This window comes from Equus asinus, chromosome 13 (assembly GCF_041296235.1).
Source record: "Equus asinus isolate D_3611 breed Donkey chromosome 13, EquAss-T2T_v2, whole genome shotgun sequence".
Taxonomy (NCBI): Eukaryota; Metazoa; Chordata; class Mammalia; order Perissodactyla; family Equidae; genus Equus; species Equus asinus.
In genome coordinates, this window is record NC_091802.1 from 48,151,443 (window position 1) to 48,171,194 (window position 19,752).

A 19,752-nucleotide genomic window follows, 5' to 3' on the forward strand; every position below is an offset into this window, starting at 1 on the left:
ACTCATTACCTCGCTCCCTCCTCACGGCTGACCCCGGGCCAATCCCTTAATGAGTCTACACCTCACTCTCCGCATCAGGCCGGGACAATTGCCCGGTGGAGTTTTTAGCTCCCCTGGGGCAGGGCTCGTGTCAGCAACCGTCCAGGTTCCTCGAGAGAGGCTTCACGTCGGGTCTGGAGGAGCCCAAAACCGTTGGGGAGACACCAGGCCCTCCCCGTGCACCGAAGGGAGGGTTTAATGCCCGTGCATTCTTCGAATTTCAGAGCCACTGAACAGCATTTTGTACTGAATGCAGTTTCGCAAGCACTGATGTCCTGGAGGACTTTCCCTTGGACACATCCTTGTAAAAACTTGCGGGGGGGGGGGGGGGGGGCGGAAGCATCCAGAGCAGGCCCGCAAAGTCTGCAAAGCAGACAGAAGAGGTACTGGGAAGTGAGAGAGCGGGGGAACTCACCAAGGGACTCCTGGGGGCAAGGGGACCACTGCGCGAGGGCGCGGGCGTGTGCTCGGCTAGCTCCGCGCCACCGAACGCCGGCGGCGGAAGTCGGGGAGAGCTCGGCTTCCCTGCAAAGAGCCCGCCAGCCCGAGCGGCGGCCGAGGGCTGCAGGGTCGCTCGCTCGGGTCCCCGGGTGGCGTCTCGGCGCCCCCTACTTCTAGCCGGGCGACTACCCCGTGACAGCCGGGCGACTCCGGACGTCCCCCCACAACCCCTGGCGGGAGTGGCGCCCGCCGTCTTCCCCTCGCCGCCCCGCTGGGACCCGGCAGGTAGACCAGGGCGGGCGCACCCTCCTTCCAGCCCCCGACCCTCCCGGGGACCCTCCCCCGAGCCCTGACGTGGGGACGCGGGAAGCACGTCCGGGCGGGAGCCCGAAGCACGCGCCCCCAAGTTACCTGCCCCGGGAAGTCACAGTGCGCACGCAGCCGGGACTGGAAAGGGGAGGATTTGGCAGAGCCCAAAGCCACATTCCTAGGGGAGGGGTTCCCACCTAGAGGGTCGCGGATCACGTTACCGGCCGAGGGAGGAGACAACGGGAGGGCGAGTAAACAGGGGTAAAAGTTGCATTTAGCTTATTACTTCCTCTCTACCCCCTCAAGCGCGCTTCGACGCTGGTTGGTTCGGGGACACAGTGTCACCCAGAGCCCAGAGCCCAACGGCCCCGCAGTGGTTTGTCAGGACCGAAGCAGGTCCGCGGATGCGGGAGTCAGAGCGCCGGCTGGTTTGCGGGGCCGCCGGACTCCTGGGCCCTGAGGGCGACCCCCGGCTGCCCGGGGGCGGGAAGCCGGCTGCAGGAGCCCGCCGCCGTGCACCGAGGATCTAGAGCAGTAACAGACGCATAAATGCGCATAAATAAATCAATGAGCAGCTTTTTGCCGCCAGCAGCAGGCAAACCTCGGGCTGATTAAATGCAGACGTGCGGTGTCTGCCAGGGCAGGAGGGCGGCGGGGCAAAGGGAACAGGCGTGGAGGCGAGAGATGGGGGGAAGGGAGGCCAGGGCAGGAGCAAGGGGAAAACCCAAAGCCACATTTAAAAAATGGGGGTGAGTTTTAAATGCCAGCAGCCCGCAGGAGGGGAGGGGGCCGGGCTGCGGGCGCCTGGGCCAGCCCGCCACCGGGGGCAACTTTCAGGCGGGAGGTGCGGCCGGAGGGGCGGCGCCGGCGGCGGGAGGCGGGAGTCGGGGGCCGAGGGGGGGAGTCACTTTAAAGGCTCTTTCTTACCCATAATGCTTTGTGGGGACGTTGACAAGTGGATCCAAGATGGCGTAGAAAGTAATGACAGGTAAGTCCTGACTTCCCCCTTCTCCGCTCCTGGGACCGCTCCGCGACCTGCCGGAGCCCTCCAGGGAGGGGACCGGACTCCCCTCCGGTCCCCGGGGCCCCGGGAGAGGCGGCCTGGGGCGGGGTGGGAGCCCAGGCGACCCGCGGCGGGGCCCGGGAAGCGGGGCTCTTCGAGGCGAGGCCCGGACGCTGGGGCTGTTTACAGCTTCTTCCCCTCCTCAGTCCCCTTCCCCTCCGCTGGGGGCCGCGGCGCCCTCGGCCCCGGGCGTGGAGGGGGTCTTGCGGACCCGGGCCGCGAGCCTGCGGGAGGTTCCTCCCGCCGCGGGTGCTCCGGGCGGGGGAGACGAGCCTCCTTGCACGCTCCCCTCCTCCGGGTCGCGGCTGGGGGTGGGGAGCGGGCGGGCCTCCCACGCCCGGCCCGATGGCCCCCTGGGCGCTCGGACTTCACCCGGGGGGCGGGGACCGGAGGGTGGGCGTCGGGAAAAGTGGGTCAGGGTGCGCCCCCTCCCTCCCCCGCCTGGGGCTGTTGCCTCAGCTTCACTTTCTTTCCCCCTTTCTCCGCCCCCTCCTCGGAAATGCTCATTGGCCCATAAGCACATCAACAAAAATAAAAACAGACTCTCCTTTCCTGGAGATTCCTTTAAGACTCCTTTTCTGGGGCTAAGGGACTGTATTTTTATCTAGGGAACTTTGATTGCTCTCCCCCCAGATTATTTGAGCCTTCTGCACCCTCCCCTTTGCTGAGAATCCCTCAGGCAGGGCTGAAAGCCAGGGTTTTGGGATTCGTTTTGGTTTAGGATCCTCAGATTTTGTTTGAAACTCAAAGTAATTGTTCCTTCTCCCTCAATACTCAGACTTTTCAGGCAGGTTATTAATATAATTTGTATAACTCCAGAGACAGTGGATTTCTGGGCGGGGGGGGGGGAGGGGAGAAGTTGTCCTGCCTAGTTCTTAATTTTGCCTTCTCTTAAACTCATATTAATGAGATTTCTTCTCCTTCATTTCTTCCTTTCTTTTTTGAAAGTAAGGTCAGTCACTGCTAAAGAGAGGACTTTTTTGTATTTTGTATTTTAAGAAGATTTTACAATCTATTCTTTTGTCACACAGAAAGGAAGTGTTTTTATTTTAAAGTAAAACAAACACACTCATTTACAAAGCTTCATACTGTACCATTTTGGCAACTTTTTCCACTTGAAATTTAGATGCCCCTACACTTCTGGCTGATAAAATGTTTGCTACTGATCATGTCTATTACTGGGTTGTGTAGACACATTTTACTTTTCTATTTGCCTCAGGAATTGGATGAAGTAATTGATCACTAAAGAACTACAGTGCTGGTGAGATGTGTAAGTTGAGACTGCAGTTAAAAATGATTTACCTTTTTTCCTTCTTTATTTTAATTAACTCATAAGGGTGAGGCTGAAACTAAGTAGTTTGATGGGGCCATCTTTATTTTCCAAATATCTCTCTCAGTCAAATGGGTGTATAGGCAGGGCTAGATTTAGAAAGGAAAAATGTGTCAGATGTACCCAACTTTTCATTGGCTGCAACATACTCAGAGGTAGTGGAGCTTATGCAGAGCCAAATGTTATTTGCAGCTATCCTTGATCAGTATCTTCACCAGGGGTAATTATAGTTTGCCTATTTAAATTTCCTTGTGTAACTTTAATTGGATGTCTTAATTTTATCTGTGTTTTCGTGTCCATCACTTACTCTACATTGAGTGTTAGTGATTGCGTATGTGGATTCTGTGTGTCCACAGTTTGTGGGACTCTTGTAAAGTACACCCTTTCCATTGGAAATAATTGTTTTAGGTGAGTCAGCCATTCCTGCTTTTATTTTCTGAAAAATAGAGTAGTGTTTCTCTCTCTCATAGTTATTTTGAAATAAAAATGGTAGTGTTGAGTTTTGTTTAGCTTATTAGGGATAAGATTGGTTTGTCCTTATTCTCTGGTCACGTGGTGTGTGAGTTCAAAGTGTCGCTCTATTCTAATTTATAATGCTTTGGATTTAAAGGACGTTATTGATACAGTGTTAGTGAACAGTTAATATTCTGTACTGGCGAGAAGGAGAGAACTTTGCTAATTTTACATTATTTACAAGCAATTTTCCAACTTTAAAAATATTTTACTACGGTTTATTGAGAAAATGTAAGTTATTATGGTGGATTGTTTTTTTGTTTTTCTTTAACACATCTGGGTAGGCTTTGGATTTTGAAATCCTCCCACAAACTTTTCATATCTATCACAACATCTGTTTAAGAAGAATAAGCTGTGCTTTATTTTTTTCAGATTGAGGCATAAAATTGACATTTTGCCCTTAAAAAAAAACCTGGGAAAGGAAGGTGGACATAAACCAAGATCCTTTTGTAAGTGCACACACCGCATTTGCTTGTGTTTCAAACTCAGCAGTACTTGTATATATTACATAGATTTTTATTTTTATTCTTGGCAGAGCACATGTGGACTTTTAAATTTATTTGTTTTCAGTTTACAGATGGAGGCATATTCATGCCTTAGACTTCCCAATTTGAACCTTTTATCTTGTTTTTTGTTGTTACTGTTGTTGTTTTTTAAATTTACAGATTACTCTGTGGAAAGAAAGCAATGATCTGCTTTTTGGCCTATGGAGATGTTTGTTTGTAGTCTAAAATTGAATATTTAGAAATAGGTAATCTTGTGTGGCTAGTGTTGTTTGGCCTGAATTGTGTCAGGACATTTTCCACAATTTTCACACATTAGACCATGTGAAGTGTTAGTATTCACTTGAAAGTGAAGTTAGTGGTTGGCCACCAAACAAGCTGTTACACAAAGTATTCTAAATTGGGAAATACCATAGTATTGAAGGTTGTGGTGAAGTAGGAGTCTATGTCTTTGAGCTGAATAAAGACGTAGCTTTTTTAGTCTGTCCTTTTGGCTGGGAAGCTAGGACACTATTTTTAGGTAAGGCTGTAGTTTTTGGGAGTCAGTACCTCTCTATCAGCTGGTAAACTTGATTTTTGCAGTTGTTAGCAAGAAGTTTCATTTTCTAATACCATAAATATTCAACCTACGTTGTTTTAAAATCTGTATACATTTATGGACTGTCCATTGTTTTACTGGAGAGGGGAGTGGTGCCAAAACAGCAGGAGAAATCATTCCTGCTTGCAAAAGGCCTTGTGTAGTTTAAAAATATACAGCATATTTACGAAAGGCTAAGAATATTGCAGAGGGACCTACAAATAAGCAGACCAGATCTTATATATGCATTTTTGTTTTCTATTTAAGAAGTAGGCTTGGTATTAATATTAAATGCAAATTAGTCTATAACTGTCTGTCAGACTATATTTAAGATCCAAATACAAGCCCAGGACAAGAAATAAGGTCCTTTGCCTGTTGTTTCAAATGCATAGATTTTGGGTCAAGTTTATTCAATTTATTGATAAACAAGAGAGGGGGAGGGGCTACTTAAAAAATTAGAAGCAAATTATTATGGTTGTTTATTTTCATAAGCTTACATACGTGCACATGCAAACATAATTTGATTTCTAAGTAATATTTTGAAATCTTTTCTAGGAGAGAACTGTGATACTGTGGAGACTGTGGCCATACCAGCTTACAGTTCATTTAAATTGATGGGTGTAGTCAGGATTATTTCTGTAACATTGGCTAAAGCAGCATAAAATGTAGTGGTCTGTCACTTCAAGGGTGCCTGGGATAATACTTTTGAATAATCCTGAATTTAATAGAGTTAATATTACTCTTTTAAAAATAATATTGTAGATGTAATGTGAAGACTTCTTAAAAAAATTTTTTTTTTAAAGATTGGCACCTGGGCTAACAACCGTTGCCAATCTTCTTTTTTTTTTCCTGCTTTTTTCCTCCTTGAATACCCCCAGTACATAGTTGTATATTTTAGTTGTGTGTCCTTCTAGTTGTGGCATGTGGGATGCCGTCTCAGCATGGCCTGATGAGCAGTACCATGTCTGCACCTAGGATCTGAACTGGCGAAACCGTGGGCCACTGAAGTGGAGTGCGCGAACTTAACCACTCGGCCATGGGGCTGGCCCCTTAATGAAGACTTTTAATTTATATATATGTAATACTTTTTTTAAGCTATTGATTGTCTAAAACAAATTGAAAGTTTTTCAACATACTATCAAATAGTCATACCAACTTGATTACTCGTGTAAATTGTACTGGGTCAGTTTCTCTAAGAGCAGGAAGTGGTCGGTAAAAGCAGAGTTTGTATATTCTTCTTGCTTTTGAACCGAAAAGCCCCTGATTCATCATTAGGTTTTTTTTTTTTTTTGAGGAAGATTAGCCCTGAGCTAACATCTGCTACCAATCCTCCTCTTTTTGCTGAGAAGACTGGCCCTGAGCTAACAGCCATGCCCATCTTCCTCTACTTTATATCTGGGACGCCTACCACAGCATGGCTTGCCAAGCAGTGCCATATCCTCACCCGGGATCTGAACCGGTGAACTGTAGGCTGGCAAAGTGGAAGATGTGAACTTAACCACCGGGCCGGCCCCCATCATTAGGTTCTTAAAGAGCTCATGGCATATTTTTTGACTGAACCATTCTAAAGTGTGAATGCTTGTGATTTTTGTTATTTCTGTGCTGTATTTTAGGTGTTCTTGGCACATCTGAATTTGCCTTTTTGCTTTTTTTTGTGGAAATGCTCCTTGTGGTGAAAATATTCCTGTAAGGCAAGCTTCCTTTCAGTAGGCAATTTGTGTAACTAATATAGTTAAAAAAGTATTTATTTTTATGCAAAACTGATGTATGCTATGGTAAACAAATTTGAGCAGTACTTAAGTGTATAAAGTAAAAAAGATTAAAAAAGAAAAAAAGCCTCTGTTCTCCTTCCTCCGTCTTTAGTTGTGCTCCCCTGAGCTGACCAGAGCAAACAGTGTAATTTGGCTTTTGGGAGCCCTCTTTTGCTGAGATCTAGCGGCGATAGTGAAAGCAGAGAGGTCAGGGAACGCATGGCCGTGGAACCAGTTTAGATGTTACGCAGGGACTAGTCTGTTCTTATGTACTGTGATATTAAGTAATACTGATAGTCTTAAACTACCGTCAATTTAAGATAACTGTAATTGAACTGTTAGTGAAACACTCAAAGAGTTAATTCCATTGTCAGGTTGGTAAAGTTTTGATTTGTTGATCTTTTAAGGAAATAAATATTTGTGAATTGAATTCATATAACTTTAGCGCTGGGGGTAATGATAATAATTACCATCTGTGGAATTTTATGATCAGCTGCACAGTATATTTACAATAGGCTTTTTATAACTCATTATCTCTCCTTTATTTCTCGTAACAACTCTGAGATGGTTATTGTTATTTCTGTTTTGCAAAGGAGGAAATTTAGGCTAAATGTGGAATAACATAACGTCACAAGACTAGTAAGTAGTGGTGCTGGCATTCTGTCTTGGAAAGCCTGTGCTCTTTCCATTGTAGGGTTCTCTGCTACTTCTGTCTAGTCTAAGTGTCTTATTTTCCAGATGAGGAAATTTAGGCGTGGAGAAGTCAAGTGACTTACTCAAGGTCACACTGCTCAGTAGTAGCAACATTAAACCAAGCTTTTATCTCTGGACTCTTATCTCAGGACTCTTGGTCCTGGCTGGTTATGCTACATTTTGTTGAACTGCTGTGGACCAAAAGACCATGTGCTGTGAATACTGGGTCCAAATGCTTCAGAACTGATATATCAGCAATGGCATTTTCTACTATGTATTTAAAAGCTTCCTTCTCTCTCTTTCAGAAATTATAAAGAGCTCTGATGGGCTATTTGGGTGATACCCAGTGCAGTGAACTGCAGGTGAGTAAGGTGTAGGAGAGCCTTATTTAGAAAACAAGAACTTGGTAATGCCTGAGAAGGAGACAAGAGGGCCTTAATCTAGATGAGAGTCTTTCTGGCCAGAAAGGATGAGGTGGGCTGATGAGGGCAGTAGTGAAACAGTGGTAACTTGAAGATGCGGGTGCTGACTGAATTGGCTACTTCCGGAACAGACTTTATGATGATGAACATACTCTGAAGAGACTGCCTGCGCTTTGTCAGAGTTTGTTTGAAGAGAAGTGAGGGTAGGTTAATCTTCCACTTCTGCTCTGAATGGGTAACTGCACAGGGGCTCAACCATCTGCATGTGACTGGAACTGGAGAGGTCCTTCAGTTCTCATGTCAACATGCTTGAGTATGTTGACCCTGTGCTCTGAGGAACTTGGTTTCGTATTGAAGTGTTTGTTTTTGCTGTTATCTGCTATGTCTGTATTGTCATGAATGGCTGGGTATATCCGCATCTTTGAGGTTCTGGATACTGAGAACATATCAATAGCAACAAAAGGTTCAACTTTTTTCCTAATGGTTGTACTCCCTCAGTACAAGGGTTGTATTAATCCTTCAAATTATTTATCTTTTGCTGAAATGCCCTGCTAAGAGAGACAGTTTAATCTTGAGTATTTATTATTTCACAGTGATTAATCTTCTTGGTCCATTATAATGTCTTGGTCTTTCAGTATTAAACTTAGAAAATGGTGGTAGTACAGAAAAACAATTAGAAGACTGTTTTAACATTGTCCTTGTGGGGCATTGGTGCTAAAATTATTTTTTGATATATTTCCAATACTAGTCTTTTGTTAGAAATCACCAGCTCCAGAAAGTTTTAGCTGTTAATGAAATGACTTGCTATCCTGCCTTTTGGACTCTGGCTGGGTAAGATTTACAAGACACTGCCACCTACTTTTTACCCATCTGTTTTAACCTGGAGTTTTCTGTTCTTTGTAGTTAAAGTAACTTTTTGAAAAACATCCCTTTTAACTGTACCTGGGTCTCCCTGCCTCTAGTTCTTTGATGTGTCCTGAGTCCATGCTGCTTTTTAGCTTTGATACAGCCCACCACTGAGTCAGCAAGTCGGCCTTGAGAATCCCAGAGACTTTAATGTGACAAGACTATGTACCTTTAGGGTTTGTAATTGAACTTGGACTTGGCTGCTTGCTGATTGCTAAAGTAGTACATGGTTGAAGGGGTTCTTTGTTTCTTGAGCATATGCTTGTTTTGCAGGATTCATCCTCTGCAGGTTCATGGGGGTGATCAGAAGACCAGTTGATGTGGTTTGTTGGTGTTTGGAAAGCTGGGCTCCAGGGTTCTCATAAGTCATTGTAATAAGGAGTGCATGAGAGTTCTTAGTTAAGGCCAAAGTGAGCAGTAGAAGGGAGGGGTGGACCTCTTCTTGAGACTATATCAAACATGTATCCTGGAACCCCTCTGTTTCCTCAGTGTGGTGGAACTTTCTTAAATTATAAAGTCATTTAAGAATTGATATTAAATAAGTTGTTACATATTTGGGTTTTTACCCTAAAATAGTTGATTTTCTTTTTGGCATTCCATTTCAAAAAATATATATATTTTACTCATTTTTAATTATGATGCATATAATTTGAATTTTTTTCTGCTTATTAGATCATGAAACATTTCCATGTTATAGGTGTCACAATTTTAATTTATATGATTATATTTTGAAAGGCTGGAAAATATTTCATCAAGTCATACTTCCATAGTTTACATAAATCTTTTTGTTAGGTGTTTATGTTGTTGGCTGGTTTTTGGTTAATACTTTAACTTTCATTATTGTAGATATTATAGACTTTTTTTCTGATTATATCTCTAGGATAAATTTCTGAGTGTTAAATGGTACGAATGTTTTTATGGCTTTTGATACATATTGCCATACTGTTTTTCGAGAATGTTACACCAGTTCGTATTACTAACAGATACGTGGATGTACCTGTTTCAGCATAACTGGATAGAAATACATTTTTCCTTAAAAGTTTTTGCTCATTTAATAATGTCAAGTGGCACTTGGATTTCTTTTTTCTACAATGTTGAATTTTACTCTTTGAATCTCTTCATGGTGAATCGTTTGTTCATATCCTTTACTATTTTATGCAATAAACTATTGATGTGGGCTTTGGAAGGTAAGGGAAGTATAACTGGCTAATAAACAGGTGACTATTAAAAAGATAATTAGAATCCATTCAGTAAAAATGTTCAAAGAGAGTCTGATCTGGATGTTAGTTGATCTTGGGGACAGAGGTTGAAGGGGAAGGGGTGGATTATTCCAGTACTCAATTCAGCAAATATTTATTGGCAAACACTGTGTACCATCTGCTGTGTCTGAGTGCTTTTTAAGTTATCATGATGGTGCCTACCTGGTTGAAGGAGGAGGCTGCTTGCAACTGCTTGAGGTTTGACCAGTTGGGGATTCTGGCTGCAGAAGTCCCTTTGTGGATGCTTGGAGGGGATCGCTGTCTAGAGCATCTTTAACTCATTCATGGCATACCACTGTGCTATGGCACACTCTTTGGGAAGCTCTGTTCTGAGGGGTACAAAGGTAAATAAAACATCATTCCTGCTGGCAAGGAGCGAAGCATCTAGTAGGTAGAATAGGGGCACTAGAAAATAAAAGGATGGATAGGAATTTGATAGGCGCTGTAAAAGGGGATTGGACAAGGTGCTTAGGTGTTAGGTAGAGGGAGCAGTAACTGACCCCTTGGGGATATCAAGGAAGACTTCAACTGAAGAGGTGGCATTGAAATTGCACCAACGTGAAGATGAGAAGCAATGGAAAGAAGAGAGCATTTTGGAGGGAAGGATAGCTTGAACAAAGACTAAGGGGTCGTGTTGGAAATGAGGTGGGTGTCAGGAAACTGCATATCCAAATTGTTGGACCCTGGGATACATAAAGGAACATAGTGGAAGGCTATGTTCCACTGCCAGGAGGTCAGGACTGGGTTTTTTGGTCTTAAATGTAGACTAAGAATGTGTATGAGGGATTGGCAGTGACGAAAAACTAGAGGCAGGGATTTCAGTTGGATTCTTGGTAATAGTCCACGTGAGGGATGGTGAGGGCCTGAATTGAATCCTTGGCCTTGGGAATGGAAAGGAAGTGATGGATTCAAGAGATATTTTGGAGGCTGAACAGAGAGATGTGGTGACTGATTACGTAGGAAGGGAAGGGAACAGTCAGTTTTATGTCTCAAGTCAGAGATGTTGTTGAGGTTTTTATGGTTGGGTGGCTGGCGGAATGGGACACGAGGAATAGGGCAGTCAGGAGGAAGAACATGTCTTAGGGGTTTAGAATAGAGAAAAGAGGAATTTGGTTTTGTCTCTTGAGTTTAAGGAGCTAGTAGAAAGCTGAAATCAGAATTTTAATCCTAGAAGGAACAGATGAGGAAGTTTGGTGCCCAGAGGAGTTAGAAGAATCAGTGAGGTCTCACAATTAGTTAAAGCAAAGACTGAAGCTTCCTGAATCCCAGTCTAGCACTCTCTTTCCTGCCTCAAACTGAGAAGTGCTGAAGGTTCTCAGCTGTGGTGTTTTCCTCATACCCAGGTGTGCTCAATAGAAAGTTGGCCATGGCAGAGTTTATGTTGGGAGTGAGGACTTTGTTTTTTAATTAAAATTTTTATTATGGAAACTTTCAGATATACAGAAGTGGAAAGGAGAGTATAATCAATCCCACTGTACCCATTGTCCAACTTCAACAGTTACTATTAATGTTGTTTCATCTGTTTCCTCTCTTCCCATCAATTATATTGAAACAAATGGGATAAAGTATTTTGGTGGCCTTAAACTTTGTGTATTTGCAGGTAAGGAGAATTGAACAGTTTAGGGTATGTTCCGTGCTTTCTGGGTGGGGTCTAGAGTGAACAGAAGTGGGATTAACTTCAGAATTCTTGTGCTGCCTCAGACTGTGTGTTTTTGGGCAAATCCCTTAAGTCTTCTGAGTTTGTGTTTGTCCATGACATGGAGATGATAATATCAGCTTCACAGAATCACTTGAGATGAGGTATGTAAAAACCTTCTATGAACTATAAACTTTGCAGCTAAAGTATTATGCAGATTTTAGTTGTCAGTAATAACAGAAAGGTAGTGCTGTTCCTTTGGGCTTCTGTGTTGCTGGCATGAAGTCTATATTATTCAATAAATCTTTATTTTTCCAAATACTTATGTCAGGCATAACCTGGGTCTTCAATACTGAACAAAACAGACAAGATCGCAGCTCTGTGAAGCTCATGTTTTAGATAAGGAGGATAATAGTATGCTACTACTTTTATAGTGATTAGTGTGAGCCAGGCACCGTTCTAAGTGCATTCACATTTTAATCTATTTCATTCTTGCAACAGTCCTGTGAGGTAGATAGTGTTGTTATCTCCATTTTGCAGATTTGGAGATCAAGGCAAATTTTTATGCAGATTGTCTCAGGTCAGAAATACCAGGATTCAAATTCAGGCAGATGTGACTTCAAGCCTATACTCCTAACCCCAGTGCCATAGAACATCTTTAACTTGTTCCTGGCATACTAGTGTTTGATACAAGTAAAAAAGTCAGGCTCAGGTTAAAATGATTTCTAAACAAATAAATGTTCTCATAAAAAAAACACCAAAACAAATGACAAAAATGGCAGTAGTTCTCTGTGGATGGAGGCATATTAGTATTACTTAACAGAAAAATACTTTTGCTCTTAACTTTCTGTAGGCTTCACCAACTTCTTGGTTTCTTTAGATACAAATGGCCTCCTCAGTGGAAGGAAGTTATTTTTCTGCTGGCACTCGGGCAGGATCTCTTATTGAATGAATCTCCTTCTTGCTTATAATTCTGCTTTTCCTTTCCCCTACTCCCCTCTTTCCTTATCTTGGGAGAATTTCCTTCTCTGCCCTCTCCTACTCTTTGTTCTTTCTTTTTCTCACAGCTGTGCTATCCTTTTCCAGTCTCATCTACTGCCCGTGTCCTGAGGATTCCCTTCCTTCTGCCTTTGCTTTCTCTTCCCTAGCCTGCCTTTGCCGGCCATTTTGCACCTTACCCTGTGCCTTGGCTTTTCTAAGTTTGTTTAGTGGGACTAATTTCAGGACCAGTTTCCCACCTCTGGCTCTGGCTCTGGCTCTGCTCTGCCAGCTCTCGGTCCTCCTTCATGGCAGGGCATATTGGGAAATGGGCAATGAGCATTCCTTAAGTTTGCATCTGGATTAGGACATGGGCCTTACTGCTTATAATTAGGGTATTATGGCTTGTAAACTTGTTATTTTATTAAAATTTTGGTGAAACATATATAACATAAAAATTTCCATTTTGGGGCTGGCCCCGTGGCCGAGTGGTTAAGTTCGCACGCTCCGCTGCAGGCGGCCCAGTGTTTCGTTGGTTCGAATCCTGGGCGCGGACATGGCACTGCTCATCAGGCCACGCTGAGGTGGCGTCCCACATGCCACAACTAGAAGGACCCACAACGAAGAATATACAACTATGTACCGGGGGGCTTTGGGGAGAAAAAGGAAAAAAAAAATAAAATCTTAAAAAAAAAAAAAAAATTTCCATTTTATGCAGGTTCAGTTCCAGACTGCCACAACAAAGTGAATATCACAGTAAAGCGGGTCACACGAATTATTTTGTTTCCTAGTGCATATAAAAGTTATGTTTACACTATACTGTAGTCTCTTAAGTGTGCAATAGCATTATGTCTGAAAAAAACAATGTATATACCTTAATTAAAAAATACTTTATTGCTAAAAAATGCTAACCATCATCTGAGCCTTTAGCAAATGGTAATCTTTTTGCTGGTGTAGGGTCTTGTCTTGGTGTTGATGGTTGCTGTTTGATGAGGGTGGTGGTTGCTGAACGTTGGGGTGGCTGTGGCTGTCTCTTGAAATAAGACAACAATGAAGTTTGCTGCATTGGTTACCTCTTCCTTTCCAGAGCGATTTCTCTGTAGCACGTGATGCTGTTTGATGGCATTTTACCCATGGGAGAACTTCCTTCAAAAGCTGAGTCAATCCTCTCAAACCCTGCTGCTGCTTTATCAGTTATCAGCTAAGTTTATGTAATACTCTAAATCCTTTGTTGGCATTTCCACAGTCTTCACAGCATCTTCACCAGGAGTAGATTCCATCTCAAGAAACCACTTTCTTTGCTCATCCATCAGAAACAACTCTGCATCTGTTAAAGTTTTATCATGAGATTACAACAGTTCCGTCACATCTTCAGACTCCACTTCTAATTCTGGTTCTCTTGCTATTTCTACCACATCTGTGGTTTCTTCCTCCACTGAAGTGTCTTGAACCCCTCACAGTTATCCATAAGGGTTGGAATCAGCTTCTTCCCGACTCCTGTTTATGTTGATATTTTGACCTCTTCTCATGAATGTTCTTAATGGCATCTAGAATGGTGAATCCTTTCCAGAAGGTTTTCAGTTTACTTTGCTCAGATCCATCGGAGGAACCGCTGTCTGTTGCAGCGATAGCCTTATAAAATGTATGTCTTCAATAATAAGACTTGAAAGTTGAAATGACTCCTTGATCCATGGGCTTCATAATGGATATTGTGTTAGCAGGCATGAAAACAACATTAATCTTGTTGTGCATCTCCATCAGAGCTCTTGGGTGACCAAGTGCATTGTCAGTGAGCAGTCATATTTTGAAAGGAATCTTTTTTTCTGAGCAGTAGGTCTCAACAGTGGGCTTAAAATATTCAGTAAACCATGTTGTAAACAGATGTGCTGTCATCCAGGCTTTGTTGTTCCATTTATAGAGCACAGGCAGAGTAGATTTAGCATAATTTTTAAGGGCCCTGGGATTTTCAGAATGGTAAATGAGCATTGGCTTCAACTTAAAGTTACCAGCTGCATTAGTCCCTAAAAGAGTCAGTCGCTCCTTTGAAGCTTGGAAGCCAGGCATTGACTTCTCCTTTCTAGCTATGAAAGTCCTAGATGGCATCTTCTTCCAGTATAAGGCTGTTTCATCTACACTGAAAATCTCTTGTTTAGTGTGGCCACCTTCATTAAATACCTTACCTTGATCTTCTGGATAACTTGCTGCAGCTTCTATGTCAGCATTTGCTACATTTCCCAGGTGCCCTCACATCTTGTGGAAGCATGTGACTAATTTGGCCAATGAAATGTGGTAGAAGAGAGGTGTACAACTTTTGAACTGGCTCCTGAAATGTTCCCCCTCCCCCAATCTTCCGTGCTCTCCGCTCATCAATGGTAGATGCATGCACAGGTCTAAGGAAGGGCTCTGAAGAGGCCCTAGAGAACGCTGAAGACACTAAAAGGAAGGAGCTCGTATCTCTGAGTTTCTGCCTATAGGAGAGCCTCCCCATCCCACCCCCCATCAAGCTGTGATATAATCAAGAAATAAACTCTTACTGTGTTAAAGCACTGAGATCAGACAAACTCAAACTGAGGGACCAGGACTCTTCAAAATTGTCATAAAAACAAGCAAATTCTAAAACACTGTCATAGCCCAGAGGACATGACAACTAGATTCAACGTGGATCGTAAACAGATCTTTGAAGAGAAAAAGGGCTTTAGTGGAAAAACGGGAAATCCAAATAAAACCTGGAAATTACTTAATACTAATATTCCAATGATGGTTTCTTAAATTTGACAAATGTACCACAGAAATGTAAGATATTAACAACAGGGGAAACTGGGTGACGAGTATATGGGAACTCTGACCTACATTTACAACTTTCTCTAAACCTAAAATTATTCCAAAATTAAAAGTCCATTAAAAAATTAACAGTGTATATCCCTGAGTGGTAGACTACAGATTTGGTTTTTATTCATCTGCATTTTCTAATTTTTCAACAAGCAATATGCTTCATTGTCATGAAAAACAAAGAGTGGAGGGGGTAACTATTCTAGATTAAAAGAAACTAAAGAAATATAATAACATAAAGGAATAAAACACATTTTGCAGACAAATGGGGAAATTTATAAATGGACTTGATATTTGATAATATAACCATTAGTATTATTGAATTATTTTCTTAGGTGTGATAATGATATTATGCTCATGAAGAAAAATGTTGTCATTCTTAGGAGATAAATGTTGAAGTATGGATGAAGTGCCATCCAAGATGTCTACCACTTACTTTCACTTGGCTCAGAAAAAAAACTCTATCTATTTAGACAGAAAGAAGGCAAATTATGGCAAGATGCTAACAACTGGGTGTTGATCATACTATTCTTTCAACTTTGCTACAGGTCTAAAGATTTTCATAATACAGTCCCCCTTATGTGCAGTTTTGCTTTCTGCAGTTTCAGTTACCCACTGTCAACCATGGTTTGACAATATTAAATGGAAATTCCAGAAATAAACAATTCATAAGTTTTAAATTGCACACCATTCTAAGTAGGATGATGAAATCTCAAACCTTCCCGCTCCTTCCCACCGGGACGTGAATCATCCCTTTGTCCAGTGGATCCACGTTGTATACACTACCCGCCCATTAGTCACTTAGTTCCCGTCTGGGTTATCAGATGACTGTCGCAGAATCACAGTGCTTGTGTTCAAGTAACTCTTATTTTACTTAATAATGGTCCCAAAGCCAACTTTTTTTGTTATTATTGTTAATCTCTTACTGTGCCTAATTTATAAATTAAACTTCATCATAGGTATGTATGTATAGGAAAAAACAATAATATAAAGAGTTCAGTACTGTCTGTGATTTCAGGCATCCACTGGGGGTCTTGGAACATATCCACCACAGATAAGAGTGGGGGACCACTGTATAAATTAAACTAATAGTTTAATTTAACTTAAAAAAGTAATTCAAAACCCAAACTAATCCAGAAGTTATAATTTTCTCTTAAATATAAAATATATTCTAATTTTATGTACTACTTATCTTTTCCAAATGAAAAAAAATAATCAAAAAGGAGTGACTTATTTCACATAAGAAATTATAGCTAACATTCAGGAGTAATACTTAGGTTTCCTTCAAACTGATATTGAATATAGTATTTTTAATCAGCTGAGTAGTTTATACTGATCTTGGGCTCATTAATTTCTAATTTATCTAGTTTTTTAAAATAAATATGTTTATAGGCATATCTGATTTTATTGTGCTTCGCAGATACGGCATTTTTTACCAATTAAAGGTTTGTGGCAACCCTGCATCGAGCAAGTCTCTGGGCACCATTTTTCCAACAGGATCTGCTCACTTCATGTCTCTGTGTCACATTTTGGTAATTCTCACAATATTTCAAACTTTTTCATTATTATTATATTTGTTATAGTGATCTGTGATCAGTGATCTTTTTTTTTAAAGAAGGATTTATTTATTTATTTTTTCTGCTTTTTCTCCCCAAATCCCCCCAGTACATAGTTGTATGTTTTAGTTGTGGGTCCTTCTAGCTGTGGCATGTGGGATGCTGCCTCAGCTTGGCCTAATGAGTGGTACCATGTCTGCGCCCAGGATCTGAACCAGCAAAAACCCGGGCCACCAAAGCGGAGTGTGCGAACTTAACCACTTGGCCACAGAGCTGGCCCCTAAAGATTTTATTTTATTATTTTTTATTTTTCCTTCTCCTCCCCAAAGCCCCCCAGTATATAGTTGTATATTTTATTTGTGGGTCCTTCTAGTTGTGGCATGTGGGATGCCGCCTCAGCATGGCTTGATGAGTGGTGCTAGGTCCACACCCAGGATCTGAACTGGCGAAACCCCGGGCCACCAAAGCAGAGCTCTCGAACTTAACCACCTGGCGGCTTGGCCGCCCCCAGTACCATATTGTTTTGATTACTATACCATTGTAGTATATCTTGAAGCTGGGGATTGCGATGCCTTCAGCTTGATTCACTTTTCTCAGGATTGCTTTGGCTATTTGGGGTCTTTTGTTCTTCCATGTTCTGAGTTTTAAACAGCTGATTTGAAAATGTAGTTTTAGAACATAGACTGTTGGTAAATTGAAGACAGACTTTAAGAGGATGATGATGGTAGTAGTGGTGGTACAACCCTTTTGTTTTAACTATGCAGTTGGCTCTTTTAGATTGATTTATGTTTTATTTTAAAAGCTCAACTGTTTTGGATTATGATGTGTTTTCAAGTCTCCACAGATAATCTGTAAGGGAAAATGAAGAAATACAAAGAATAGAAAATGTTTTATAATAATAACATTTTCTTGTCAAACAGCAACTTTTTCTAGATGTCAGTCTTTTAATATAATTTGCTTGCTTCGTAAATATGGGTTTTTTGTTTCTTCATATCATTATTGATTAGTAAGCATGTTAAATGATTTGGGAGGAGGCTCAAACTCTTCAAGAAATAATTTAGCATTATTGAAAACTAAGAAGGCTATCTCCAGAATTGCTGACAGTTCTGAAAAATGGGTCAGGAAAAATCAAAGTAGTAGATGGAAAAAAAAATTCTCAATTTTAGCTGTTGATATAACTTTTTTTAAAATTTAATTTTTCTTGTTTTTATCATTTTAGTAAATAAACAGATAGTAGAAAGTCCACTAGGATTTTTTAAAAATGTATTTAAAAGATCTTACGTTGCTATATTGAATTCCATTCATTCTGGAATTTAGGAGAGTTTACGTCTTTATGAACGAGATAATTCAAAGCAGAATATGATTGATGATCTTAGTTTGTAGTTTTCTTCTCAGTAGGCTTATTCTCTCTTCTAATGCTTCTTGCATATTTAGTGATTTTATAAGCGTTTTAGAGAAAAATGCAAGTGGGACTGAATATTAAGCATAGTACAATAAATAAAACTTTTTTACTTTGTAGAATATTTTGTCTGTACCTCCTCTAGAACCATCACAGATTCCAATTTTGGATAAAAGCAGATATATTTAAAGATAACGTGACATTCTTCTTTATGAATTCACATTCTAATGAGAACTGAATTTGGTACAGGATAGTTTTTGGAATGCTTGGCATTTCAGTTATGTTAGGTCATCTCTTTGGGAAATTCAATTAAAATATTTATTGAATGGTTTTAGTGAATTGAAAGGTTGTCATGGGGATATAAATGATATAAAATATGACTCCTATTTATAAGATAATTGTGTTGGGCAGATAAGGCATCTTGCATGATATATTTAATCCAAGATAATAAATGATTAAGAAGCCAAATCATCCTACAGGAAGTAATGCTGGTTGGGAGGAGAGTGTCATAGGGAAGTAGGCCTTGAAGTGTTCATTCAAAGCTGGGTAGGATTCAGGTCCAGAGAGAGGAGGGAAAGGACATTCAGGCTGAGAGGCGCATTGTCAGACTCAGAGGCCGACTGTCCTTGGGGCCTGTATGGGGACTGGTGGGAAAGTTAGGTTGTATCTAGATTGTGGGTGGTCTGGGTATCTAGTAATGAGCTGGGACCTTATTTTACAGGCATTTCGGAACCACTGTGCTATCTCCAGAATAACGGTTCTTAACTTTTTTCCTCCCTGAGGAAGCATGACACACTTTTACTAGCTGCAGTGTCTCACCACAGCCGTGCTGCCCAGTGGGGAGAAGGGGGCGTGTTCTGATAGGCTTTCCTTACTCCACCGGGCTAGGCCATATGGGTTATTTGAATAATGTGTCAATCTGGCTTTTCTTTCTTTTGTCACAATCCATTTACTTTTTAGTATAGTCTTGTTTTCAGGATAATAATTGGGTTTCCACAGGGAAAATAATCATGTATGAGGCATATTAAAGGTAAATTACTGACTTTTTAAAAAATGTAAGTCTTGGGGCCAGCCCCGTGGCCAAGTGGTTAATAACGTTTGCATACTCCGCTTTGGCGGCCCAGGGTTTCACCCGTTTGGATCCTGGGTGCGGACATGGCACCACTCATCAGGCCATTCTGAGGCGGCATCCCACATAGCACAGCTGGAAGGACCTACAACTGGAATATACAACTATGTACTGGGGGGCTTTGGGGAGAAGAGGAGAAAAAAAAAAGATTGGCAACAGATGGTAGCTCAGGTGCCAATCTTAAAAAAAAATATTGTTTCCGATTTTTTTCTATCAGTTCTTTTTCTGTTTAAATTTTTGTTAGTTATGTAAAGAAACTTAGGTATTTTATTTGTCTTTAAGGTTTTCATGTGGTTTTATGGTTTATATAGTTTAATAATTAGAGATAATTTTGGATCTAATCAAGAACCGATTATGGACGTGAGTAATTTCTGTGAAAGTAGATAGCAGTAATGTTTAGCTCCACTCATCAGTCTTCT

At 41.5% G+C, this 19,752-nt stretch overlaps 1 protein-coding gene across 25 annotated transcripts in view; it reads left to right on the forward strand.

Moving 5' to 3' along the window:
* The first annotated feature begins 1,667 nt into the window (after positions 1 to 1,667).
* HELZ (helicase with zinc finger) overlaps positions 1,668 to 19,752 on the forward strand; it is a 171,979-nt gene continuing 153,894 nt past the window's right edge. For 4 of the 25 annotated variants that reach the window (XM_044744233.2, XM_070482120.1, XM_070482116.1 and 1 more), the window contains exons 1-3: positions 1,731 to 1,777; positions 3,072 to 3,122; positions 7,525 to 7,581. The gene's annotated coding sequence lies outside the window, so the exon portion shown is untranslated. Of the gene's footprint in view, positions 1,778 to 3,071; positions 3,123 to 4,067; positions 4,145 to 7,524; positions 7,582 to 16,669; positions 16,782 to 19,752 lie in introns of all 25 variants that reach the window. The other 21 variants (XM_044744235.2, XM_070482121.1, XM_070482117.1 and 18 more) reach the window with 10 other exon arrangements.